The sequence below is a fragment of the Maylandia zebra genome, linkage group LG15, assembly GCF_041146795.1.
Source record: "Maylandia zebra isolate NMK-2024a linkage group LG15, Mzebra_GT3a, whole genome shotgun sequence".
Taxonomy (NCBI): Eukaryota; Metazoa; Chordata; class Actinopteri; order Cichliformes; family Cichlidae; genus Maylandia; species Maylandia zebra.
In genome coordinates, this window is record NC_135181.1 from 41,383,655 (window position 1) to 41,410,693 (window position 27,039).

The 27,039-nt window shown below is 40.8% G+C and overlaps 1 protein-coding gene and 1 long non-coding RNA gene across 16 annotated transcripts in view; both read right to left on the bottom strand.

Moving 5' to 3' along the window:
* The window catches only part of ptprfa (protein tyrosine phosphatase receptor type Fa), a 358,380-nt gene extending 347,016 nt beyond the window's left edge, over window positions 1–11,364 (bottom strand). For 4 of the 15 annotated variants that reach the window (XM_076874473.1, XM_076874472.1, XM_076874470.1 and 1 more), the window contains exon 1: window positions 11,002–11,358. The gene's annotated coding sequence lies outside the window, so the exon portion shown is untranslated. Of the gene's footprint in view, window positions 1–11,001 lie in introns of all 15 variants that reach the window. The other 11 variants (XM_076874479.1, XM_076874477.1, XM_076874484.1 and 8 more) reach the window with 9 other exon arrangements.
* Window positions 11,365–25,261: 13,897 nt separating this feature from the next.
* Window positions 25,262–26,152, bottom strand: LOC143412546 (uncharacterized). Its single transcript, XR_013093060.1, has 3 exons — window positions 25,956–26,152; window positions 25,529–25,811; window positions 25,262–25,401 (listed from the first exon to the last, which is right to left on the bottom strand). It is a non-coding gene; the product is annotated as an uncharacterized LOC143412546 (long non-coding RNA).
* Window positions 26,153–27,039: the final 887 nt, after the last annotated feature.

Here is a 27,039-nt window from a genome sequence, read left to right on the forward strand (position 1 = left end):
GGAAAATCTCTGGCTCTCACAGACCTGTAACGTCTTCTGTAAGAAGCTTTTCTGTCCCCCACTTGTTACCTGTATGAATGGCACCTGTTTGAACTCATCATCTGTATAAAAGACACCTGTCCACAGCCTCAAACAGTCAGACTCCAAACTCCGCCATGGCCAAGACCAAAGAGCTTTCGAAGGACACCAGGAAAAGTATTGTAGACCTGCACCAGACTGGCAAGAGTGAATCTACAATAGGCAAGCAGCTTGGTGTGAAAAAATCAACTGTGGGAGCAATCATCAGAAAATGGAAGACATACAAGACCACTGATAATCTCCCTCGATCTGGGGCTCCACGCAAGATCTCATCCCGTGGGGTCAAAATGATCATGAGAACGGTGAGCAAAGATCCCAGAACCACACGGGGGGACCTGGTGAATGACCTGCAGAGAGCTGGGACCAAAGTAACAAAGGTCACCATCAGTAACACACTACAACGGCAGGGAATCAAATCCCGCAGTGCCAGACGTGTTCCGCTGCTGAAGCCAGTGCATGTCCAGGCCCGTCTGAAGTTTGCCAGAGAGCACATGGATGATACAGCAGAGGATTGGGAGAATGTCATGTGGTCAGATGAAACCAAAGTAGAACTTTTTGGTATAAACTCAACTCGTCGTGTTTGGAGGAAGAAGAATACTGAGTTGCATCCCAAGAACACCATACCTACTGTGAAGCATGGGGGTGGAAACATCATGCTATGGGGCTGTTTTTCTGCCAAGGGGACAGGACGACTGATCCGTGTTAAGGACAGAATGAATGGGGCCATGTATCGTGAGATTTTGAGCCAAAACCTCCTTCCATCAGTGAGAACTTTGAAGATGAAACGAGGCTGGGTCTTCCAACATGACAATGATCCAAAACACACCGCCCGGGCAACAAAGGAGTGGCTCTGTAAGAAGCATTTGAAAGTCCTGGAGTGGCCTAGCCAGTCTCCAGACCTCAACCCCATAGAAAATCTGTGGCGGGAGTTGAAAGTCCGTGTTGCTCGGCGACAGCCCCAAAACATCACTGCTCTCGAGAAGATCTGCATGGAGGAATGGGCCAAAATACCAGCTACTGTGTGTGCAAACCTGGTGAAGACCTATAGTAAACGTTTGACCTCTGTTATTGCCAACAAAGGTTATGTTACAAAGTATTGAGTTGTATTTTTGTTATTGACCAAATACTTATTTTCCACCCTGATTTACCAATAAATTCTTTACAAATCCTACCATGTGGATTCATGGATTTTTTTTTCACATTCTGTCTCTCACAGTTGAAGTGTACCTCTGGTGCAAATTACTGACCTCTGTCATCATTTTAGGAGGGGGAACTTGCACAATCGGTGGCTGACTAAATACTTTTTTACCCCACTGTACTCTAAATTTCACATTATATTCCTTTCCATAATTTCAAATATCTTCCAAGAATATGTGGCATTATCCCGCAGCTCAGCTATCAGCCTCTGAAGCTTTATTAATTGATGCACTGCAGTAAAGAGCAGCTTATCATTCTGACAGCAGCACGGGCATGTGATGGAGCCATAACCGACAGACAGAGCAGATACAGCACAACTTGAAGACCAGCATGTGCACAGGAGGAGGACAGAGGGGTACCCATGGCAGGTCATAGCAGAGCTTTTTCAGATGAAGTGCCATTACTACTGCCCGTGCACACTGAAAGAGTGATAATTATTGGAGTGATAAATCTCCTGATGATTAAATGGTTAGCTATTGGTAATTTGTTTACCCAATTTTTAAGGATGGGCCTAGACACCCGACAGAAGAAGTCTTATCCTTCTTATTCTTTGGGTCACTACCCTACACTCTTCTGGCAACAAGTAATCTCCAACCCTGGAGTGGGTGCTCCACCCTTTGGCATCTGATTTAGAAGTGCTAATCCTCATAGATGCCTGCCACACAGGCACAGGCTGGAAGTCAGGCTGCATGATGAAAAAAGAAGCACCACAACGTCTGCAAAAAGCAAAGAAGTAATCCTGAGCACACTGAAGCTGCATCCCTCCAGCAAAGCTGAGAAACCTGAAAACTACAGGAGCACTAAAACTCCCCTGGAGGCGCATGGTGGCCCAGCACCTTACTAAATCATTTTCACATTTGTGACCCATCCGTAATTTCTGTGCATGAGTTTTTGCGTTAATGATACAAGTACCACCTGATGTCACCAGGATGTATGGCAGGTGATCTGAGTGTGCGTTTAAGTCACATGGCTCTCGATTTGTGAACACTCTCTCTGCGGGTTGTTCCTTCGATGACGAATACAGCGTCTGCAGCGTGCACAAAACCCACACAAGCCAAATACCCGTAGCAGAGGTCATTTTTGATACCAGAAAATATCCTGTGTCACAGTGGGCAAATCACAGGGCTGTCAGTGCTGATAGGATCTTGCTCCCAGTCTGAGCTGAAATAAAACAACAACAACTGCAGCCACTCTTTAGCTGAACAGAAAATAATAGAGTCTGAATGAAAAACCTGGCTATTGTACTGCAGTTCTATTGTGGGAATGAAAGGAGACAAACTGGACTGTGCAGTAGATGGGTCAATCAGCACAGGAACAATGCCACAGCACACAGGAGACAAGCTGAACTCGCATCCAATCATGTCCACAGGAAGCCAAACAGCCTGTTGCTATCTTATCAGTTTTCTTCTCTGCAGAGACGCAGCGTGTTTACCACAAAATGACTACTTTCAGGACTCTCAGCACGTTAAAACTGAACCCAGACACAAGACCTTAAAATTAGTTCGCAGATTAAGTTTTTAGAGCTGTGGCACCTCTAACTGTTTTTAATATTGAATATTCTGCCGTTTTCACATTAAAATTAGCACCAACAATAACATTGTGTTTTACATTAAACACACGTTTCCTTTGAAATTAAAGGTAATAAATAAAAAAGAGCTTTTCCCTGTACAGTACCTCACTAGAAGGACACTGCCAATGCCCTACTTTGCAGTTTTAGAGAAAATCATCGTGATCCACACCGAGATGTGGGTGGGTTTTTTGCCTCCCCACCACAGCTGATGAATTTCAGCTTGGTTGTTCTTGTGCTGACAAACAGGCAAACAAACTGCATTCATCACATTTCTCTGCCTCAGCTGTAGTTTGGCAGAAAACACCCATAAACAACTGGTGTATACTACAGACAGATGAGATGGGATGATAGCAGGGAGCAGCCGTCTGTGTTGTTACAAAGCTTATGATTAAGAAACATGTTTATCTTTGAAGGTGCTGCAGCAGGAAACGCAACCTGCTGTAATCTGATCTCATTCTTAAAGCAACTGTGACTCCAGACAAATAAAAACAGAGCCAAGCATCTGTTCTCTTTCATGTTCACAGGAGGAAAGAAGGAAAAACCGGTGTTTCTGCTGAGGGAAGGATGTACAGGAATCTTTTGGGTTCGGGCCCAGATAGTGGTCCCAGGAGTGAAAACGTCTTTCATGATTTCACACAGCAGGTTTTAAGACCCACACGAGGCACTGTTTTAAGACAGTACAATCTCCTGCTTTGGTCTATGACACAGTATGGTAATGAGGCAGCAGAGTGGGAGATGTGTTCTTGGAGATTTTTCAAGAAACTGTCAACAAGGAGAGCAAGTAAGATTCTCCATCTGCTTGGCCTGTTTGTCATCTCAGATTTAATCAAATTGCCTTAATTTTGTTTGGTTTTTTAATTAAAAATAAAAACAATTAAGTTAAAAAGAGTGATGTATTTGTACATTTTAAACATTTAGGTTTATGGGACTGATGCTGAGAAGCAGAGGCATCAATCCATACCAGGCAGCAGACTGTAGGAGACTCTCTGGGTCAGTTTCAGGTCAATGAGAGCTGCAGGTGGAGGCAGGATGTGCTCAGACTAGCTTAGCATAGTAAGTGGGCAATGGCTCAATCCCAAGTTGAAAAACACTCTTACAGTAAAAGTAAACCCAGATTTCACTGATGAACACGTGTTGGGGTGGTTCTTGCATTATTATAGTAATACTGGTTCACCAACATTGCAACTGACCAATGATGTCACAGCTTTGCAAAGTGAGGATAAAAGAAAAAAAAAGCCCTTTTTTAAAAAACTCTCCTAGAACAAAGTGTAAATATTGCATTTATTTTCTTGATTAATTTAATCAATATAATATCAAGTCAGTTTTTCTGTTAGCCAAATGTAGGTTTTAATAGCAATAGCTAACTTCTTGGCTAATCTTGGCTAACTGAATACTAAGACAACGTCATTGGTTCATTTATGACGATAAAGGAACAACACCAACAAGGGGCTATCAGATCGTGCAATACGACAAGTTTTCAGAAAATATATCTTTCCTCCAAGAAGTGCAAGACCAGTCAGCAGCCAATGAGAAAGAGAGGTCAGAAGAGACTGAGATCCATTACTTTGGACCCAGGACACATTAGCCTGTAGTATCTACAAAATAAACAATTTAAGTTGCAGCAATGAACATTTTCTCATTATACTTTGATTTAATTGTGTCATATGAAATGAAAAAAAGCCCTTCAGCTAAATAACTGCATGGTTGTGCCCAACCAATGTCACTGTCACCTACCATAGATAGGGATGTTTCCAGTGTTTCTACCAAGTTCATGGAAGTGACAATTTTATATGCACTTATTCACAAGGCCACTAGAGGGCACTGAACTTGGGCACCTATATCGGCAGACAGTTTAAAAAGACTTTGTGTGTGTGTGTGTGTGTGTGTGTGTGTGTGTGTGTGTGTGTGTGTGTGTGTGTGTGTGTGTGTGTGTGTGTGTGTGTGTGTGTGTGTAAATGTTTTGTATTTTGGAGAAAGATAATTGTTTTTTGATGATTGATTTTTTAATTATCAAACTTTAATCTCTAACAATTAATTAGTTAATAGATTATTTCATCTGGTAGGTTTCATGATAGCAGCTGTCATGTTGAATATCACAGATAGATAGATGAATAGAATTTGTTTAAAAAGTGTTTAAAATTCATTAAAAATAGAGTTTTAAAGTCACTGTAAAGAACTATTTGAGCACGGCCCTGGTTAGTCCTCTTGTCTCTCTAACCTGGATAAAATAGCTGTGTATACAGAACGCCAAAACATAGCAGCCCTTTCCACCCATATGTTTTCATGCTTGTTCATCCCTGAAATTACACACAATTTATCAATGTGCAGAGGATGGCTGAGTGTGAGCAGAAATGGAGGCGAGCCAGCCTACATTCAGCTGTAATACCAGCAGCTTCGGATGGAGCTGTGATCAAGACAAAGAATCCCAGCTTCTTGCTCAGATATGTGAAGTTATTTAATCCCATCTAATAAAAACACCTGGTTTTCAATCAATCTTATTTTCAAAAAGTGTGATTTGACATTATTTATTTTACATAAGTAAATTAATGTTCCATTGAAGGCTTTTTATGTCACTTTTCAACTGTATATATATTTTTTTTTTCATGTAGAGTTCTACTAAACCATGTCATGAATTAGCATTAAGAGTTATTTAGGCCTAATCTTTAATGGTCTTAGTAATTATGACTGAAGAGGAAGTGACATGACACAGTTAGAGAGCCACAAAGCCATTAACATAGGCCATGCTGCTGCCTTTTCTATTATAAACTCTGCTTCTAACATCCTTTGCCACCAGTAGAAGATCTCATTCAGAAAAAAGCTTTGAGTTGGATTTAAAGGTCGAAGACAAAAAAACATGTTTTAATTGAAAATGTTGCCTCTTTCATACATATTTGAACAAGCACTCGACCGTCTGTGAAACAGTACCTACAGCTAAAGCTATTATGATCCAATAAATGACACAGTTAAAAAAACGCTTATAACGACTTTGAACTCCTATCAGGTACCAGTCATTAGAAATTCATCAGGGAGTTAATTTACAGTGGGGCAAAAAAGTATTTAGTCAGCCACCGACTGTGCAAGTTCCCCCACTTAAAATGATGACAGAGGTCAGTAATTTGCACCAGAGGTACACTTCAACTGTGAGAGACAGAATGTGAAAAAAAAATCCATGAATTCACATGGTAGGATTTGTAAAGAATTTATTCGTAAATTAGGGTGGAAAATAAGTATTTGGTCACCTCAAACAAGGAAAATCTCTGGCTCTCACAGACCTGTAACGTCTTCTGTAAGACGCTTTTCTGTCCCCCACTCATTACCTGTATGAATGGCACATGTTTGAACTCATCATCTGTATAAAAGACACCTGTCCACAGCCTCAAACAGTCAGACTCCAAACTCCGCCATGGCCAAGACCAAAGAGCTTTCGAAGGACACCAGGAAAAGTATTGTAGACCTGCACCAGACTGGGAAGAGTGAATCTACAATAGGCAAGCAGCTTGGTGTGAAAAAATCAACTGTGGGAGCAATCATCAGAAAATGGAAGACATACAAGACCACTGATAATCTCCCTCGATCTGGGGCTCCACGCAAGATCTCATCCCGTGGGGTCAAAATGATCATGAGAACGGTGAGCAAAGATCCCAGAACCACACGGGGGGACCTGGTGAATGACCTGCAGAGAGCTGGGACCAAAGTAACAAAGGTCACCATCAGTAACACACTACAACGGCAGGGAATCAAATCCCGCAGTGCCAGACGTGTTCCGCTGCTGAAGCCAGTGCATGTCCAGGCCCGTCTGAAGTTTGCCAGAGAGCACATGGATGATACAGCAGAGGATTGGGAGAATGTCATGTGGTCAGATGAAACCAAAGTAGAACTTTTTGGTATAAACTCAACTCGTCGTGTTTGGAGGAAGAAGAATACTGAGTTGCATCCCAAGAACACCATACCTACTGTGAAGCATGGGGGTGGAAACATCATGCTATGGGGCTGTTTTTCTGCCAAGGGGACAGGACGACTGATCCGTGTTAAGGACAGAATGAATGGGGCCATGTATCGTGAGATTTTGAGCCAGAACCTCCTTCCATCAGTGAGAACTTTGAAGATGAAGCGAGGCTGGGTCTTCCAACATGACAATGATCCAAAACACACCGCCCGGGCAACAAAGGAGTGGCTCCGTAAGAAGCATTTGAAAGTCCTGGAGTGGCCTAGCCAGTCTCCAGACCTCAACCCCATAGAAAATCTGTGGCGGGAGTTGAAAGTCCGTGTTGCTCGGCGACAGCCCCAAAACATCACTGCTCTCGAGAAGATCTGCATGGAGGAATGGGCCAAAATACCAGCTACTGTGTGTGCAAACCTGGTAAAGACCTATAGTAAACGTTTGACCTCTGTTATTGCCAACAAAGGTTATGTTACAAAGTATTGAGTTGTATTTTTGTTATTGACCAAATACTTATTTTCCACCCTGATTTACCAATAAATTCTTTACAAATCCTACCATGTGGATTCATGGATTTTTTTTTCACATTCTGTCTCTCACAGTTGAAGTGTACCTCTGGTGCAAATTACTGACCTCTGTCATCATTTTAGGTGGGGGAACTTGCACAATCGGTGCCTGACTAAATACTTTTTTGCCCCACTGTATTTAAACAGTTGACCACTTGGCTATCTTTGGCACTCCAAAGGGCTCTCCTAAAATTGTAAAATAAATTCACTGAAAGAAATAATCTTCAAGTACATCTGAAGCAGCTCTCACTTTGTTCCACAAGGTTCTGCCCGTGACCAGATAAACTGATGCAAAAAGAAATCACCAAGATCTCGAAAATGTCTTCACATCCTTTGTAGGCGACTCTGAAGCTGCCAAAGAAGATACATCTACTATGAGAAAAGCACTGCATACATTTGACTTTCATGGAATTTCAGGGAAAAATCCTTTGAGGTCCAAAGAGAACAGAGGTGCTTCCAAAACTCATGAACATACAAAGACCAGGCCTTTCAGAATAATGTGCTCTGGACAGAGGAATCAAAGAGTTTCCTGACCTGACAGCAGGCATGTTTGATGAAGGCCACAGCAAAGTTTGATAGACTTCAGGGTTTTTCTTTGTAATTTAGATTTGTTTTAGCTCGTTTCCAGAGTGGGCAGTTTTCCAGAGCTTAGATTTAATTATTTTAAAATGTTCAGCTTTAGTTTCGTCTTTGAATAGTTTTCGCTGTTAGTTTTGATTTGCTCGTCAGGGGAAGCTTCCTCAGACTGGCTGTCTTGACAAATTAGACCAAATTTACAAAAACTAAATCTAAAGCAATGTAATGTCTATTTATTATTTTATTTCAGGGAGTTTTATAAATGTAACATTTCAGTTAGTTTTCAGGTTTTTTTCATATTTTTCTTTTGTTTTGTTTTCTTGTTTAATCACCTAAAAAGTTTTGTTAGTTTTAGTTAACTACAAGAAAAACTTTTTAGCAACTCTGTTAAGTACACCAGAGTGAAGCCTCAAACTGAAAAGCATCAAGACTGCCCAAAAGTTTCAACAAGATGACGTCAGCTGTTCAGAAATGATTCACTTAAGTAATCATTTTTATTAAAGGGAGATGATGCTGCAGTTAGTTTTTCCACAGCAGAATATCACATTCGACATTTTTGGTGAATAACTTAATGAAAAAGATGTGTATGATTCAAATATGACATACTTGTCTGTGTGTGTGTGTGTGTGTGTGTGTGTGTGTATGTGTGTGTGTGTGTGTGTGTGTGTGTGTGTGTGTGTGTGTGTGTGTGTGCTGCATCCAGCTGGATTTATGTTGGTTTATTTGTAACGTTGCTCATGTGGTTGATGGAACAGCTAATTCTGGTTCCAGACCTGAACTTAATCGGCTGAAGCCCTTCTTGGTTTGTGCCAAGCTATAAACACAAAGAAGTGTGACGCTGTTTCTGCCTTCGTTGCCAGACAAAGTGCAATGTGCAAACTTTTAGCCTTTTAAACCCAGTTTTTGAGGTCCAGGTGGTTTAAGTGAGTAATTATTAGCAATTCTGAAGAGTGCAAACTGAAAACCTGCAGTGCTGTGAATAGCTTTCATATGACCTTTTTTGAGGGAACAGCCATGTGACAGTTGACAGCAAGGTCCTGGAATCATTCAAAGCTACAGCTTCTGAGAAGTAGCCGCAAAAAAAAGAAGAAAAATCCATTCACCTCTTTCACAAATGGCGATAGAAAAGTTCACATGTGAAAATGTGACTGATAGAATGGAGGGAATGTTTTAATTGGTGTCTGATGCAGAAACAGCTTTAGATGGTTATTATTTGTCAGGATATGTCAGGAGAAAAACCTGCATGACATTTACTCATGTAGAGTCTAATTTCTTGTTTTGCGAAACAACATTTAAACTTTTGGGCAATGTCACTTTTCATGTAATGCATCTGTACAAGAGCACAGAGCTGCGTGTTAGCCTGAAAATGATGCTCGGTGTTTTCTAAACCAATTTTCTACACTGTAATCATTTCTAATCTGATGTTCTTCGGCCCCCTTGTGCCACCTAATTTAAGAAATCCTATAAATGCCACCGGCGTGTGCGTGTGTATATGCATGTGTGTGTAGCAGTGAAGCATTCAGCATTCAGGGCCAAGCCTCCTGCTGCTTTCACTAGGGTGAGAGGAGCAACACACAAACACGCAGACCCACAGTGCTGGCTTTCAGCTGATGCATTTATGAGCAACACACATACAAAGAATACACTCCCTCCACGTCTTCTCTCTCTGCATCTTGCTTCTGTGACTCCACCTGCTATCCAGCATCCCCGTCCTCACCCCTTTTCCCTCCATCTGTTGCACTCCTTCACTCCACCCGCCTCGCTCGGTCTCTGTTTTCCATCCAGCCTAATTAGAGCTTCGTCAAATCCAGGTGAGCTGACAGCCAATTATCACTCTGTCACACCGAGTCATGCACTCCCATCCCTCTTCTTTTGCCCTTTTTTAGCCTTGCGGGAATTTGATTTTTTGCATCAGTAGCATGAACAGGACAGTTCGCTATTCTTGTTTTAGGAAACTGCCAGAAGAATGAAGGCTGAGTATGAAGCCGTGCGAGGATAAGCAAGCGGACACGCGGGCTGCCACACAGACGCCACAACAGAGCCGAGACTGAATTTACGTGTAGAGTAGAATACAGAAAGACTTGTGCACGAACTAGGCCTGTATTATTTTCAGAAAGCCCACTCACGTAATGCTTTGGCACATTTAACCGTTTCACACTAAAATGTTCCGTTAACAAGTCCGCAGGTCGCTCTAGTCTCACACGTGCATTTATCATAATCGTGCAAAACGCATTAAACTGTACATTTTAATTAATGTCACCAAGACAAAGTCTAAACAGAAAGACTTGTGAGTCTGCAATTAATGAAACTAATAAGGTAACTTAATAATGACCGATTAATGAGGGTGCTGCACATTGCTGCAGAAATGACATCTTACACAAAAGGACAGGGAGCAGTGCCCTGACTTGCAAAGATTTTCAGTGCGCAGAACAACTGTGCCATTATATGCCTGTACGGAGAGATGCTCCCATCAAACTGCATTAAAAAAACCCTGATTCCAAAAATAACAGCGCACCATAGGGGAAAAACTACTGTGACAGTCTTCGTGACAGCGCAAATATTCCCATAAATGTGGGCAACACTTTCACAACTGTAGCAGCAATATGATCATCTAGCAGAAAAGCATAATATACAAATCATATATAATGCGTATATAATTTACAAATAAATGGTAAAAAAAAAAAAAGATGACTGTAATTCAGTATTCATACTGTACCTGCATATGACATATGATAGCTACATTTATATAATTCTCACATTTACATTAAATGATTCAATTGAGATTTTGGAGGCAGGCTTTGTTGTTTCATTTAAAGATGATTTCTATATGCTTCTTATAGATTTAAAAAACATAGTTTGGGTGTTGTTGTGCTCCCTCTGTGCAGACTGCATTGTTAGGTGTGAGTGAGAGTTGACGGACTTGTGTGAATACAAAATTCGTTCTCGCCTTCAGTGTGTCCATTCTGCAGGACGCTCCTCTCTAACAGCTGTCACCACACGGCGCTGCATTTCTTCCATTTGTGACACTTTCCACGAAAAAGCCGTTTTAAAAGGGAAAAGACCTTTAAACTCACCATATTCTAGGGTTTCCTAGACGTTTGCATTTCGGAGAAGATGTTGAAGAAATGAATGCACGGGGGTCCCGAGATTACAGACAGTTAGCGAAGAGTCTTGGAATTCCTCCAGTCCCACAACACTTGGTCTAATTCCCCGAGGTGGATAAGAAAAAGGTCCGTAAATGCACCGTGAGGAGCGTCAGGTAAATCCTCCGCTCAGCTGCCGCCGTGCGTGGAGCTTCCCCCGCCTCAGCGTTGGTTAGTGTTCCCGGTAAGCCAGCGGTCTGCTCCCTGACCGTCCGCGGTAGCCGCGCTCTGAAAGAGCAGCATCCCTAACACTTTGTCCACACACACACCCTCGGGAGGCGTCGGCTGTGTTCGGCTGTTTCCGGTAACATTATAGGCTCTTGGGTGGAGGCTGTCAAAGACGTCCTAGTTTATTTACACACTGACAGGCTCCTCTTGAATCGTATTAATCATCCCGCTCATAATGACATTTATTTCTATAGAAATTTCGTTTACACACACTTTAAAACACAAAACCAGGCTGTGTCTTTGGTTCGATTCCCGCACTGAAAACGCTGCCCCCTGACAGCTCCCCCGTCGGAGCCCATGAGCGATAAGCTACCTGCTCCAGAGGAGGTCCCGGCAGTAATTAACACCACACCATCGACCTGCTGCAGCCTGTGACAGTGCAGAGGTGCCATCTATAGAGAAAAGGATTTCCTACAGTTCTGGCACTGAAAGCGATAATGAGACATTTCACCGAGGAAACACAGCGGGACGAAAAACTGTGGTACAAACATTTATTTTGAATATTTTTACTTATTTTGTACAACTTACCTTTTTAACTTTGGCCAATTACCAGTGATACCCAAATTTAATCATGCCAAATATTTATTTTATGCAATTTATTTATTTATTATGCAAATATATTTTAAACTTCTCGGTGGCTTCGCCTCATCTAACTCTATACTTGCCTACATGTGCTATTCTACCTGCTTTTAAACCATTTAAAATTACAATTCATAGTTTTATATGTGAATTTTATAATGTTAAATTAGTATTAAACAAATGGCTGACTAAGTATTTTAGGCTTTAGTTTACTTCAGCCATATTCCATATAAAATCATACAAAAATAAAAATAGCTTCAAATACAGTCATGACTACTGCATATGTGGTCTGCACAATACTGCTTATAGTTTAGCTGCATCTTGCTGATCATTTTTGCTAACATAAGCTGATAACTTAGTACTATAACGTCTTCGCTACACACCCAGCAAACATGGTTGAAACCCTGACATCGTCTCTCTGGTCATAAATGGCTGCAGTTCAATAGCAGAGCACCGCAGACAGGCTGATGTTGCAAAGAAGGAATTCAATGCATTTGTGCTTTTTGTTTGTTTGTTTGTCTTTTTTAACTAAAATGGTCAGCACGTGGTTGCGCTGTGAGCATACATCAAGAATGAAAAGGGCAAAATAATAATACTGAAACTCTTGTTTTGCTTTGATTACGTTATGTTTTATTATGTTCTGAAATGACATTTAATTTAATGTAGTTACTTATCTAAGCTGGAAAGTTGTTTGTTTGTTTGTTTGTTTGTTTGTTTGTTTGTTTGTTTGTTTGTTTGTTTGTTTGTTTGTTTGTTTCACTCTTTGCTTCCAGCCCTGTGTACATGAGCTGCATGCTAAAAGACCTTTTGTTAAAAGAGTTGGCGTAATAAGCATATATGCTTCAGCCAATACCTTTTAATTAGCCTTGTCTCGTGCTTTCATGCTTTGTGGTAGATCTTTATGCTGTATTCACTCAGATATTTGAATACTACTCAATAAATCAATAAATAAAATATATAAGTAAAATGTCTTTACGCCACTAACAGTTTGTTACATTTCAAGTGTAATTCATTTGTGACATGGTGAACTTAAAGCATCATCTTTTGCTCCAATGTTGTGTGATTGTTGGGATTTCCTTTTACCTTAAAATATAAAGCACCTTGAGGTGACTGTTGTGAAATGGAAATATATAAATAAAATTAAACTGAACACGTCTGATTCTGATTCAGTTTATCCACAACATAAACTTAGGAATGCTGCTTTTTAACTTATGAAGCTAATTAGCTCAACGGGACAAGAGGTGGATGTAAAAGAGGTCTGGCATCAGAGTCGAGGCTTAAAGCTTTTTATTTTTTGTGTGTTTCATCTTAATCAATAAAAAGTTGGTAGAAAATATTTCTTGAACACAAACTTTAGCTTGCTAGAAAATCTAACAAGGACGTAGGTGGGAGAGATAACAAAGCAGCATCAGAAACGTTGCTGCTCTGGTTCAGCTCTCATTTTTTCTGCTCGCTGGTTAATTCTTTGCCCCAAAACCATCAAGACAAATGCTAATGTTTAGTCCAAAACAAATGGTGGTGGTCCACATTTTTTTAAACCACAGATTAAGATTTTATATGACAAAGGGCAGTGACTGTGGTGGAAACCTGGCTGCCTTATTTTTTTATTTTGTTCTAGCTGAAGGATTTTGAATCTTACAGTGAAGAAGGGAATTAGAGCTGCCTGGATCAGTATAGCTGGTTATTGTCAGCATGACTGTGGTATGAGTATATTATAGGTTCTGAATATACAACATGACGAATAGATAAAGTGACAATGTAACAGAGCCTCTGGAGCAACGAGGTTCTCCACAGATCAGCACAGAAGAAGAGAATCCAGTATCAGTGTAGCCGTAGCTAATTTAGAGAATTATCATCAACTGTGATTGGCCAGTTTCATACAAGGTGAAGAAAGACTACCTAAGATCCCGCCTCTTTCTAATTCTACACACTAGTCTCTGTAACAGTGAATATAAAACATTCAGTGTTGAGAAATCACAGCACACGCAGGAAGGAGGTGAAAGTCCTGCAAACATACAGTTGAAAATCTATCTAACCTGGGTCACACCTGGTGAAGGACCAGCAGCTTTCAGGTCCTTTGGGTCCACATGTGGTCTTACCACATCAGCATCATGACAATAGCTCTTCCTTTGTTGGGACCTGACTGGCAGGTGTCATACTCTACAGGTAAAACTGGAATTAGTGTTAATAGTGTTGCAGGCTGGACCTCTTGCATGTCATTCTTTTCTTTCACTATATTTCTTCGTCTAATGAAGGCAAATGTGGATTGAGTGTTTCATGGCTCTGCAGTGTTGTAAATGGACACGACGAGGACTGTGGCAGAAAGATGAGGATCCCTGAGAAACCCGACCTCTTTACATCTTTTATCAAAGAGTGAAACTATTGTAATTTAAACGAATCCAGAGAAAATAAAATAGCACAGTCGTGCTGATCTTCATGTCACAAAAATCCAGTTTATTTTGTACTTTGTAAAAAATGTGGGGTGTTAGCCTATTTCCCCCCACTTCTGCAATGTGCATGCCAGACAAAGTTTGAGAAGCTTTGTGTAAGATCACACTTTCATGTATGAGCACATCAGCGATGTGATAGTTAAAACAACAGGATCAAAGTGCTGCACTTCTCTCTAACTCTACATGCGCCGGTTTTGTTACCTTTCAAACATGTAGCCTTTATGCTCAGTGTCACAACTTCATATGATTTCTCTTCACTCTTGAAAGTTTATACTTTTTTTAACCACAAACCAAAAAGTCCTCCCAAAAACAGACTGATGTGTGACTTTAAGAGCTAATTCTAGGAGTTAGCGCCAGTAATTGTGTTGATTTGGGAGCAGTGAAGGGTAAAAGGGGACAGATTTTGATAGATAGCCTTGTGAAAGGAAGAAGTTTTGTCCAATCAGCCAACTTCATACCAAATCCATGTTACCAGGAGCTTATGTGTCAACCACAAAGCTGAACAGGGATTGAACCACAGTGTGAGTCAGCAGTGCGAAACACTGGCAGCACATCTTCAAGGAAAATCCTGCACAAACTGACACTTTACTGGAAGAAGTCTGATTGATCTGAAGCTAAAGTTTGTATTTTCAAGAGTTTTGTAGTCGGAAGCAGGATCGGCTGAGCGTGGGGTGGATGGGGACGGCTTTTAAATTAAGGGGAAATCTGCAGTTTAAAAAAATTTATATATTTAAATTGTGTGAATACAACGGGTAAATTCAGCAAATTGCAAATATAAACATGTGTAATGAGCTAGAGTTACACATGAATGTTCATTCTCCAGTCAGTTTAAATCAGTGTGAATCACATCAGTTTTGCAAAAGTGAAAAGTTGCATCAATCAACTCAGCGCTACAGGAGCCTTTTTGTCCATCAAGAGAAAGACTCCTCACAGCGGCGACTGAACACATTCAAGCTCATCTTACATTTGATGTTTTCTACGTTCTGCTGTGAACACAGAATTGTAAAATTTGGGGTTTTGAAATTTGGAAATTATTCCATTCTGCATCCAAATCTTTTGAAATTGTCAATGAATGACAGGACAACACGAGATAAAGATTTTTTAAATGCATTTATTTATGAAGAAGCTTTTTCCTGTGTTTCCTGTTGTGCCACATGTATTGTAGTCTTACGTTACTCAATCTTGTGTTGTAAATGGTAATAACAATAATAATTGCTTTGAAAGCATTTCAACAATATGGACATTTAAACACGCTCTGTCTCTTTCAAAGCACAGCATCACAAAGACAGAAAAGAGGAATCTGAAACGTACACACACCGGAGTGTTAATCACAAGCCACATGATTTATTGACATGAACAACAAGTGTCAGTTAAGGCCTTTAATTTTTACATTTGCATTATCAATAATGGAAACTCTCCTCCCTTGTAACCAAACCTGCCGTTGTCAGCGAGTCTTGTTGCATCTTGTTAATTCTCAGAAATAATTGAAAGAATCAGCTGTCACGCACATTTTCAGCTGAGCTACAGACAGTCAGAGGCACGTGGCACCTACCTTAGAGAGCAACGACTTTGTGTAATATTCATTGCTCTACATTTTTATTATGGTTCTGATCCACAGCACAAAAGATTGACATTGCTGCAGTAACATCACCAAGTGGTTGTTGAGGTAATGTTAGCATTCTCTGAGCATTGTCAGGACCAAATGAGCGGTGGATAAGCCTCTGCAACTACACACTCATTGACTAACAAGTTGTGATGAGCCTGCTGGCTGGTAAAAACAAAAGGTTTTTGAGGCACTTCCAGGTCGGCTTCAGATACAAAAGACGTGTCCGTCATTTCTATTCTCTTTGGAAGACAGATTTAGAAATAAAATAACGATTTGTGGCAACAGGTATGTGCAAAAGCAGAGATAGTAAAAGAGATGGATATACTGTAGCTTCTGGGTCTGAAAAGTGACGGTGATGCATAAGTATCTCAAATCTGCATTCTTTATAATATCCACCAGGGGGTGATTTGTTTGGTTACAGACTTCTGGTCCTATAGATATCCTACAAAGGGAAAAAAGCTTTTGACTTGACCTCTGTGGACACTTTGATGAGTTTATGGGCTAAGTCACTCATACTGAATAACCATTAAGACCATTTTGAAGATTGTGTTCATACTAAGTGGTTATCTAATGAAACTTACACACCAGAGTATCCGAACTTTGCTCATCCAATCCTATGTCAGAGCAGCAATGCTCATTTCAATGCTTCAAACATTACTTGAGGAACCAGTGCACGACATCACAGGAGCCACGCCCATATGTAATAATAAGTGGGGCCAAAAAAGGGCAATGTGATGCCCCGCCCACTTCCTTGTAGTCAGTTCGATCCAGTTTTGGAGAGCAATGGGCTCAAACACTAATGCAGCTCAGTTGGGCCTGGGTAAGAGCTGGCCTGTGGCTTCACTCTAGCTGAGGTCAAAGTCAGTATTCATTTCCTCTCATGTCTTTTTCACATCAAATTTTCTTGACCCTGATGGAAAATGTCAGGAGGTCAAGAAAAGCTGTAAAAGCCAATTCAAAAGGAGTCTGAAGAACCGCACTGCTCAGAGAAGGTGACTGCATTTACACTATACTGCTTAATCATGTGTGGATGGATGATGACACCAGTCTGTCATAAATGACTTCAATACGTTATCCCAGCCTTCTTACTGTGAGGATGAAAGCTGCACAAACATGGAAACCACTGTACGATTCATTCATTTCCATGGTTGCAATTTAAAAACGAAGAATATATTAAGTCAGAGCGTTTAAATGAAATGTTGTCGGCACATAGCATCTACTTTAACTACTGCATACAATCTTGAGTTTCAGTTTTCAGTGTGTCTGTAGTCAAATGAATTAATGATAATCCAAACGAGAAAGGCAACGTCCAAAAGGAGCCTCTGCTGTAAACAATGCGATCATCTACTTTTACTTTGTGATGGAGCCAGTCGTCTTTGTTTAAAACGCACCTGTTTGAACACCGTGTTGCAAAGTGGGTCTCAGAAGGAAGCAACAAGCAGATTTTAATGAGTTCACCTGTGGGTTTATAAACTGGAAACGGCACCTGTGATTGTATATTGATCTGCTTCAGTTGTCAGTGAGGCTCATTGTGAACAGTCTGATAACGTGTCACTGTGAACTGCTGGATTGTTTGTTATCTTCTAATGTTTAACAAATGATGCTCTGGTTCATCGTAACAGCGCTGAAGAATTTGTCTATTTAACCACATCCATCCACTCTTTTTACAGCACTGACTCATCCACTCGCTGCATTACTGAAACCGTTTCATTGCTACTCCTTGTTTGTTTTCATAAATGTTACTGAAGTAATTGTCTTGTGTGGACTATTTGTTACTTTCGCTGAATCAGTCGATGAAAATCCAAATCACAGTGGCAGTGAGAGTTGGATTATTGGCTGTAGACAGAAAGTTATACTGGAATAAAAACGTCCCTCTCTCTCACCACACTCGGTCCAGCGGTGAATGCTGAAAACAGGACTGATGACAGAGTCTGCAGTATCCTCCTGTAACAAAGCCTTTGTACAGCAAATTGGACTTGGTGGTTGATATTCCCACTGTGCCCTGACTGAGGCAGAGGACTCATCGATCCTCAGCAGTAACCTCACATTTCCCTGTGGCTACAGACAGAGGGGCTTAAAGTTTAAATCTCTCTTAAACAGGGAACCTCATCCCATACTTCACACGGGAGGAGTCTAGCACATTGAGTGAGAGTTCATCGGGTTATTTAGTTCTTTTCTTGTCTCTAGTACCAACAGCATGATGCTATTGATGGATATTCAACTCCAGTGATGCGATCAAGGACATTTACAGTTTACACCTTGTCAATATGTCATCTAGACTAATTACCTTTTGAGCTGTTTTCAATTCAAAGCAGACGGTATAAGTGATGGTGGATTATAGATTGCTGACCTCATCTCCAATAACTCTACTTGACATCTACTATTGAAGGAACCAGCCAGTGATGAATCCAGTCTCACTCCCGACTACTTACGCATGGACACATGGCCGGCTCCCCCTGGCGTGACATTTAGACATAAATAAAAATGTGAATGGCAAAATTTGAACCCTAATCATGACTGATAAACCTAACAAAGCAGTTTTGGTGCTCAAACCCAATGCAAGAGACAAAGTGTGCAGATTGGACACAAACACAGTCTCCTGATTAACAGTGCTGTAGTCACGGCACCCTTGTGCCTCCTTATTTTTATTTTGTTGCTCTTTCATGCAGAAGCACTAATTGTCAGTGTCCAGTATTCCTCCCATAGTGCATCAAATCAAAGGATGCCTCAGAGAAGTCAGCAGCTTCAGCAAAATGCCAAAAATTACAATGCTATTATTTTTTAAGTATATTCTTGTTGTTTTCATAGCTCACAGTCCATATACAGACACAGTCTTTACCAAGGTTGTTATCGTTAACGAAAACTAACGAAATAACGAAAACTAGAAGCGAAAAACATTTTCATTAACGGAAATAAAAATAAAAACAAAAAAAGGAAAACTAACTAAAACTGTAATGAGTGTTCACAAAACTAACTAAAATTAACTGAATTTATAGCAAAAATGTGTTTAGTTTCATTGATGTGTGCGTGTCCTACAATAGTCGAGGGTGAAGATGAAGTTTAGTTTCCAGATTTTTTCTTGCTGTGTCTCATCATGCCAGCAGGTGGCAGCACGTTAGTCGAGTCGTCTGTGTTGCTCCGTCCACGCGCAGAATCATGTCAGGAAAAGTCGGGAGAAAGCGCCAGAGTCCAATTTGGGATTACTTTGAATATGACTGTGCTTTGGATAAAGCAAGTGTCTTGTAGTGGAAAGAGACAAATTATGAGGGACATTTCTAAAGGGAAAAAATCCCACAAACCTCAAAGTGCACTTGAAAAGCTCACACAAGAAGGCTAACCTAGCTTACCTTGAGAAGGTAAGGGAGCGCACTCAAACCTCATCCCCAGAAACAGAAGCTAACCCCAGGCAAGGCAGCGTGATGCATCCCGAGACAACAGGACTGGGACATCTACACAACTGTGTGAGTCAGTTGCCTTCAAAAAGTTTATCAATTCACTTGAACCAAAATTAGGAACACCCGGTGCTGCAAGAGTTACAGTTTTTTACAGCCACTAGGACACATTTCTCAATACTTAGGTCACTTTTGCAAAACTCTTCACACAATCCTCCTAACTGACCGTCAGCTTGGCAAAGCAGTTCATTTCACATTCAAAATGCACTACAACTACCAAAACACTTCATTCAGGTCTCAAATAAACTCATTCTTCCAGAACACTAGCAAAGGTTGACAGCCGACAAACACACTTTGTCACCCACAAAACAATGACCTGAAAACACTAACAACATGTTACACAGTGTTTTCTTGTGTAAAACAAGGACACATCTCTGTTTATAATTTCAATATATGTTACTGGAATGAATCAGACATCATGCAGAATTCGTTAATATTTGTTTCTGTATTTTTATTTTTCTGCACTAAGTAATCCCAAAATACAAGAATTTGTATACACACCATCCACTGATACACATACAATAGTAATGCTAATCTACTCGGTCTTCTCCATTTGGCCACAGGTTCTCATCCACATCACATCTCATGTCATCTAGGGCAACACACCTAGGAAAGAATCTTCTGGCTGCCAGAATTGAAGGAGTTGAAAAATTGAAGGAGTAACACCTGTGCAGATGTTCATCTACAATGAGAATCAGCTGTGGCTGGTTAAACTGCATTTTTAGATTTAAAATATGTTTCAATAAAATATTGCCGTTGGATTTTGCTCTTTTTAAGTTTTGCATTGTGTTATTGTTTTGGCCATAAGTTTAACAGTTTTGAAAACAGTATGTAAGCACATGCAAAATGTCCTGTCCATACAAAGATTTTTGGCAGTTGTTGTGTCTGAGTGAGAAGATAATTCATGAAATTTGAGAGATGTAGTCATTGAATGCATTTTGTGCCAAAACAATGATAACTGGTCCTCAGTTTGGCCCACATAGACTTCTGTTGTGCTCACTGTGTGAGGAGTTTTACAAACGTGACCTAAGTATTGAGAAATGTGTCCTAGCGTCTGTAAAAAACTGTAATAGTCTCATTGGGGCCAAGATATACATTTTATAGTTGCCTGGTATCAATGGTTGTTCACCTGCCTTTATTTATTTATTTATTTATTTATTTATTTATTTATTTATTTAAAGAACCCATAGGTGGGAATGTGAGTTGTCTGTCTCTGCGTGTTAGCCCTGCGACAGACAGGCGACCTGTCCAGGGTGCAGGGTATGGTAGCTGGAATAGCAACATACCCAAGGATGAGCAGAAGAGCATGACTGATATGATGAAACTGGGATTTTGTTACACTTAATTATTGCAAACAACTAAAACTATAACTGAAACTAATCAAAGCTAAACTGAAACTAAGGATTTTCAAAAAACTAAAAACTAAACTAAACTAGCAAACAACTGGTAAAAACTAATTAAAACTGATATAAAATTGAAAATCTGAAGTCAAAACTAAATAAAAATAAAAACTAATGAAAATTGCAAAACTATTAAAACCCTGGTCTTTACACAGGGTGTAGTATACAAACGTGCTGGAGGAATTCAGGCTGCAAATACAATCCATCTACCCCACCTGTCTTTCTCATAAAGAAAGATAAAAGCAGTGTGATAGAAAAAGGAGGGGTGGGTCAAAAAAGACTAACATATTTCCTTCATGTAGTACTTTTTGACTAGTATCTGACCCATAAAGGGTCATGAAATAATATGTATTAATGCAAGACATAATCAATTGTACTGTGACATTGAAGTAGGATATAAGGACTTTATGTCCTTGTTTGCGATAAAGTATTCGAAACCAAAATAATGTCTGCAGTATTTCAGTGGCTTTATTACTTTGTGCTCATAACCACTGAGGCACATTTGCAACAATCAAGCTTACAGTTTTTTCTGAATGCTTAAACCCTAACTGTGATTCCTGTAGCACAATCTCTAAAACTATTCAGACTTATAGCAAAACCACTCACTGAGTTTGCAAAACTAAAAGCACAAAAACTGCTTTGCACTCAGTTTGCAATTTTGTAACACACACTTTGCAAAACTGTAGGCACAATTCACTGCACAACACTCAATTACCAAATTTCCAACACACTCCTAGCAAAAGTATACACATGTATGGCTATCATTAACACTAATCTGCCAACTGTCTGGCACACTTTCACATGTGAAAATTTCTTTAGATAATTAGTTCACTTTGCAATCAGCCTAAGCACTATAATACAGGTAAGCTGTGTGTGCGGAGTACAATGGAGGGAGCAGGAAGAGTGAGAAGTAGAGGAGGCAGAGGAAGAGGACGTGGAGGTGAAGAAGTAGGATGAAGAGGACGACAAGGACAAGGAGGAGCAAGAGGAAGATGAGGAGGGGGGATAGGAAGGGTAGGAAGAGTAAGAAATAGAATTGCTGATGACATCAGAGCTACAATAGTGGACCATGTAATCAACCGTGGAATGACCCTGAGGGAAGCTGGCCAACGGGTCCAGCCTAACTCGAGCCGCTACACTGTAGCAAGCACCATAAGGACATTTTGAGAATCGGTGAGTACAGTCACTTTGCACTAAGATTTGTAGCACTGCCATATGCCAATGAGAAACACAACAATACCATTGATGTAAAAATACTGAAATTGTTACTTTACAGAATTGCTAGACGAGCAGATGCTGGGGCAGAGGAAGCATGTTCACTGCAGACCAAGTAACCCATATAGTCATTATGGCGATTGCAAATAATCCTATACTTGGAAATAAACACTTGTGTTTGTTTTGATGTGTTTGAATAAACACCAGTACTTGAAGTTTGGATCCCTCTATGCTTATGGATCTATGACAGAAGTATGAGCTCACACTGACATAGCCTACCTTGTGCACAGAGAAAGCAAAAGCCAGAAGTGTTTTGTATTCATACCATCAGTGTGCAGTTGGCGCATTGTGTGCTTAGTAGATGATGGCTTGTGTTAACTGTTTGATACGGAAACACCATTTTTACGAAGGTGTGAGGAGTTAATCTAGCTGTGTTTGCTTTTGCAAGAGAACTACAATGTTTTGATTATTGGGTGACAGGTTTTCTTATTTGTGTGAAGAGTTTTGCAAAATTAGCAAATAGTTACAAAAAATGTGCTTAAGCAATCAGAAAAAACTGTAAATGTTCCCCCATCTTTTTCTCTGGTAGCAATTTTATAGGATTTGTGTGTGTGTGTGTGTGTGTGTGTGTGTGTGTGTGTGTGTGTGTGTGTGTGTGTGTGTGTGTGTGTGTGTGTGTTTCAGGCATTAAAATGTTCCTTCAAACACACACTTCACATCTGACCCAGTTATACGGTGACATTTGTTCCACAGAGGAGCTAATGAGCCTGACACTAAGCGGTGTCTCGTTTCTTTTTCAGGGCCGTTTAAGAATGTTCTGGTTTCAAAGTAAGAATATTTAACACTGCTTTATGCATTCAGTACAGCTGTCCTTTTCAGAGGACATGTGACCAAAGACGCTCCTGTCTGTAGCCTTTCTAAATGTCTTTAATTAGACTTTGGTCCACACATGCCTTCAGTGCAAGCTCTGTCCTCAGGACTGTGGTGTCCACTGAGGGCCACCCGTACCTGCTGGTTCATGCTGGATCTCTGACACGCTTATTTCACATGATTAATCACCTGCACCTGTATTAAACGACTGCCTCTTTCACTAACTTATCATTAGGACGTTACATTAGTCAGAGTTGTATCACATTAGACACACTTATGTTCCTTGTATTTGCCCCCACTGCCGTCTGCTCACTCCCACTCCACACCACCTCAGGCTCTGACTGCCTGCAGCCCAGCCTGCAGAACACACTTCCTCTAATTCTGAGTCAGTGAATAAAACTATGAACTAAGCTTCACTTATCTGCAGTTTGCATTTGGCTCCAACAGTTCATTTAAAGTTAATGATGTCAAAATTGTTACAAAAACAAAAGATGAAGATTTGAAAATTACTACTTCATGCAATTTTATGTACAATTTTGATGAATGCATTTTAGAGGCAGTATGGTTTTAACTTGACTACCTTTTTAAGAAGTCTTTTTGCGTGATTAAACTGTGGAGGACCCAGTATGCCAAAGGATAAAGAAAAACAGGTGAAAAATTAGGAACTTTAACCATAACAAGAATTATTCCATGAGTTAGGTTAGTACCAAAACACTAAAGTAAGAGCCCACTAACTACCTGGCAAAGACCGATGGACTGGACACAGGCTAATTACACGAGCTAATAAGGAACTGGTGATCTCTATCAGACACTAACAAGAGACAAAAAGAAGAGAGTAAAAACACATTCAACCATGTTTTCCTAACTTTAACCCAAAATACTGTTTTAAAAACCTTTTTTTCTTTAATTTTCACTTGTAACACCAGTTTTCCAGTTTTTTAATCCTCCCAAAGACGCCAGTTTGAGATTTTATGACTGGCACGTCTCACTTAAACATCCATGCCTCTGTGCCACAGGGCTCTGCTGCATTAAAAACATATCAGTGAGTCTCAGTGTTTTACGGGGTGTTAGGATCCTCATTATCAACAGAAACTACTTTATTTTGACTCAGTCCCACATAAAGTGTCCCACTGTTGGAAAACTCCCCAGAGCAACAAACATGGATTAATCCACGGCTAAAAACAGTCACTGTTTATTATCTCATTCTCTCTCGCTGCTGTGATGTCTGCTGCCGGAGTGAGCAGCTGTTTTAGGAAGTGACTCATTTTGTTTGAGAATTAAAACCTGCAGTTTTTAAGTTTCATTTTGAGAACCATGGGCTAAACTTTGCTCTTACGTGGGTACGAGCAAACTGTCTTAAATCTAAAGTTTAGGATTTGTTTACTCTTACTCTGCACCTCCATAACAATTATGTTCACATACAGCTAAACTTCATTCGTCTATATATTATACTTCCAGAGTTACATTACAGTTTTTCTCGATTGCTAAAACACATTTCTTGAAACTACGCCTCATATCCTCACAACAGTAAACACAAATCCATAACATCTCACTCAATTCCCCAAACATCCTATTTCCAGGTCAAAATGAAGCTCTACACCCAAAACTATTCACTCCTGCTGAAAAACCAAACTTTGCCCTCAGACATCAAACACAAGCCCTCAAAAACACACACACTACAACAGAGTTTTGCACACTGGTACAATTAATTCAAAACAATAGTTCCAAAACAATTAGGTTGCTTATGGTTCTCCCCTTCAAAACCCTTGTCACATGATAAACACAAAAGACGCAACCAATGTATGTACAGTGGCACATTGTCATTCATGTACTATACAGTACAACACACACCAGAAACATTATCCCACCTCAGCATCTTGTCTTTGGTCTGGGTCAGGCCAGAGAATCTCATCCACATCACAGGCTATATTGGCCCCAGCCAGGCAGCGGGGGTAAAATCCTCTTGCATGCCTGATCCACCCCTGTCATGCATCTACTGATATGTCTAGGCAGGCCTCTTCCATGGCCTGAAGGAGGTGAACACGGACATAAGGTTCTCGGTCATACACTTTCCACCGCCATGCCGAAAATAACTCCTCTATCGGGTTTAGAAAGGGAGAGTATGCAGGCAGAAAGATATTAGAAAACCTTGGGTTATTGGTAAACCAGTCACGAACCAGAGCAGCGCGATGGAAGCTGACGTTATCCCACACAACAACGTAGTGAGGCTGCTCTGGCTGTGCTGGTTCCCTGTAGTCCAGCTGGAACATATGTTGTCTTAAACCATCAAGAAAAGCAAGGAGAAGCATAGTGTTATAGGGTCCTAGTACGCCATGGTGGTGGAGTACCCCTCGTTGGCTGATGGCTGTGCACATAGTGACATTCCCCCCACGCTGACCAGGGACATTTACAATAGCCCGATGGCCAATTATGTTCCTCCCCCTTTTCCTTCTTTTGGTCAGGTTAAAACCTGCCTCATCCACAAAGATTATTTCATGGGGAACAGGCCGTCCTTCAATCTCAAAGATTCTCTGCAAAACACATAACACAGTAGAGTCAATCGGTACCCTGAACCACAGTTCAAGAGTGCTGAAATGGCAGCATAAACTGCCATGCTGTGATGGTACACAATACTTTATACAGTATCAAAACTCATACCTGAACATATTCCACACGTTGGTTTTTCACTCTGTCAGAGTTTCGTTCGAAAGGGACTCGGTATGCCTGTTTCATCCGGAATTGATTCTTTCGGAGGATGCGGTCAATTGTGGAGAGGCTGATGGCATTTATGCCTCGAAAAAGATGATCATCCTCAATCACTCTCCTTTGAATCTCTCGCAGGCGGATTACATTATTTGCAATTACCATGTTTACAAGTTCCCTCTCTTGCCCCTCCGACAAAAGCCTTAACCTGCCTCCACCAGGTGGTCGTCTCTGTGTCCTACAAAAATAGAAGCACTCATTACTGTAACTGTCACACATTCATTTTACAGGCAAATAATGGAAACATACTGAAACTCAAGACACATAAGTTCAGTAACTTACAAGTTACTGTACAAAGCAGTCTTACTGCAAGTACACCTACCTGTTTTCCTCCCTGAAGGTTCTGATGATGGAGGCAACAGTGAAGCGACTCAAATTTGGTTGTACTCGTTGCCCAGCCTCCCTCATAGTCATCCCATGGACAAGGACATGGTCAACTAAAGTGGCTCGAATTTCATCCGAGACTGACTGTCTTCGTGCCCTTGCTCTTCCCCTTCCTTGTCGCCGTCGTTCTCCACCTCCACCTCCTTCACCACGTCCTCCTCCTCCTCCACCTCTCCCTCCTCCTCCACCACCTTCCTGTTGTCCTAGACCACCTCCTCCTCCTCTTCCACCACGTCCTCCTCTTTCACCATGTCCTCTTCCTCCACCACGTCCTCCTCCTTCACCACCTTCCTGTTGTCCTAGACCACCTCCTCCTCCTCTTCCACCACGTCCTCCTCCTTCACCACCTTCCTGTTGTCCTAGACCACCTCCTCCTCCTCTTCCACCACGTCCTCCTCTTTCACCATGTCCTCTTCCTCCACCACGTCCTCCTCCTTCACCACGTCCTCTTTCTCCACCACGTCCTCTTCCTTTGCATCTCTTTGGATCCATTGTTTCAAACCTGAATGAGCTGACTTTGGCCCTTTTATCTATCCATCGTAGGTTCTGATTGGTGTGTGCTAAATTTTGACTCCTAGTGTTTCCACCTGGTTAATTGTGTGCTAATTGAGCTCAAGCTATGCTGACTTAAGTTAACATTATTGCATGCTAGTGCTTTCTAAAAGACTACATGGTGTAAGCACTGTAAAATGTAGGGATTTGTGTGTAGAGTTTTGCAGTAACAGTTCACCAAATTTGAGTCATGTGTCAAAGCAGGGAATAGTGTTTATAGTTCAGGGAAATGGGTGAGCTTTTTGACCAATAGCGTTACGGTTTTGAAATTTTAGTTTAGAGGCCTGGTTATAGTGTTTAAGCAATCGAGAAAAACTGTAAAAACATTTTGGTAATAAACAGATATATCCTCTGGAGATCCAGTGCGAGCTGGAGGGACTCACAGCAAGCTCAGCTAAGATGCGGAGCAGGCTCTACCCTCCCCAGCTACAGCACAGGATGGTGGGGCTGAAATCTGTCCAGGTGATAAA